Below are 2042 nucleotides of genomic sequence, written 5' to 3'. Positions count from 1 at the left end.
CCACTTTTCCTTCTTCATTCTTAGCACATGGATTACATTTTCTAGCCTCCCTTGCAGTTAGGTGTGACCATGTAACTAAATAAAATGTGGTAGAAGTGATGTGTTACTCTCAGGCCTGGTCCATAAAACTTCCCCACAAGTAAACCTTGTTCTCTTTCTTCATCCACCACCTGACTGGGAAAGATTCAGAGGACTTCGAGGAGGACAGAGGTCTAAGATGAAGGTGCCTGAGCAAGAAGTAATTTGACTGTGACATGAGCAAGAAGTAATTCATTAGTGTTTAAGCTGCTGAAAAATTGAGGTTTCTTTGGTTCAGTAACTGGCACTACTTTCCTTAAGCAACACTAAATCATAGCTTAGTTTTAAATTTTTCAGAGAAACCTTCTTTGATTGACAATATCTGTCTTCTCCACTCTGCTGTAAACTCAGTAAGGACAGAGACCATTATTTTATTCACTATTGTGTCTCAGTTCTTACTACAGGGTATGTACACAATGCATAAACAAACCAAAAATATGTGTTGAATGTTAAAGTAATGGGCTTTATTTATTTTTTAAATTTATCTTCATTGTTGAAAATATTACAGATGTCCCTCCTTTATTCTCCCACTGACCCCCCTCTACCCCACTCTTACACACTGACCCCCCACCCCTAGCCTTCACCACACTATTGTCTGTGTTCATGGATCATGCATATATACACACTAGAGGCCTGGTGCATGGATTCATGCACCGGTTGGGTCCCTCGGCCTGGCCTGCACCCTCTTGCAATCTGGGGCCCCTTGGGTGATATTGGATTGCCGGTTTTGGCCCTATCCCCACAGGCCAGGTCGAGGGACCCCACTGGTGCACGAATCCATGCACTGGGCCTCTAGTATGCATATAAGATCTTTGGTTAATCTCTTCCCACCCTCCTCCCCCTTCCCTCTGAGATTCATCAGTCTGTTCCATGTTTCCTTGCCTGTGCATTGAGCGTCTGCCCCATAGTGGTCATTGCACATAATAGCTACTGGATGGTTGGTCGTTGGTTGCTTAGACTTTTATATATATAGCTAAGTTCTTTGGTTAATCTCTTCCCCCATGCCTTCCCTCTGAGATTTGTCAGTCTGTATCATGCTTCCATGTCTCTGCATCTATTTTGTTCATCAGTTTATTTTGTTCATTAGATTCCACATATGAATGAGATCATGTGATACTTGTTTCTCTCTGACTGGCTTATTTTGCTTACTTTCTATTGAAGCTTACAAGATTCAAATTTGAGTTTTCAAAAGTTAAACATATAAAATTAAATTTGGAAAAGTTCACTTAATTCCTTTTCATAACAGAAAGGAAACCATGAAAAACTGGAAAATTCTTACATCCATGCAAGCAAACAACTTTAAGAGACAAAAATCCTCATGTTGGGAGCAAGAACATTAATACAAGTGTCTCACTATGGCACTGTAGCTGGTCTGCTTTTTGATTTTACTTAGAAGAGGCAACCATGATAAGGATTTCTTTCCCTGGAGTGTCAAGAAGCTTTTGAAAAGCCGAAATAGGTTTTGATGTTTCTTATCAGTTTTTAGAGCCCCAGACATTTCAAGCCTGTTCAGAGTAGCAGTTGACATGTCCAATAATGTTTGGATAACTTTGTTATAGGACCATAAAACAATAGTCATCTACTTATGAGAAAAATGTTGCCAAGAAAAAAAACCTGTCTTCTCTGTAACATTAATGTAAAGCAATTTGTACTTCTTGGATAAACTGGACCTCTATATTCGGCCAAGTTATTTGAGTGTGTGTGTGTTAAGTGATCATTATGCTCTCTATTAACAGTGGTCTCTAGAAAGGATCCTGGAAATGATAGCATGAATGAATTTCAGAGTGCTGGGGAAAGATAAAGAGAGAAGAGAGAGGAGAGAAAGAGAGATCACATACTAAAATATTTTCTGTGTAAATAGAAAGCCTAAGGTTTTCATATTTCATGGATCTTCCTCAACTAATAGAAAATATACAATTGATTTTCACTGAAATTAATTATGCCATGGACAAGAGTGGGTAGGA

The sequence above is a fragment of the Cnephaeus nilssonii genome, assembly GCF_951640355.1.
Source record: "Cnephaeus nilssonii genome assembly, chromosome: 3".
Lineage (NCBI taxonomy): Eukaryota > Metazoa > Chordata > Mammalia > Chiroptera > Vespertilionidae > Cnephaeus > Cnephaeus nilssonii.
Note: the sequence above shows the minus strand (reverse complement) of the source record.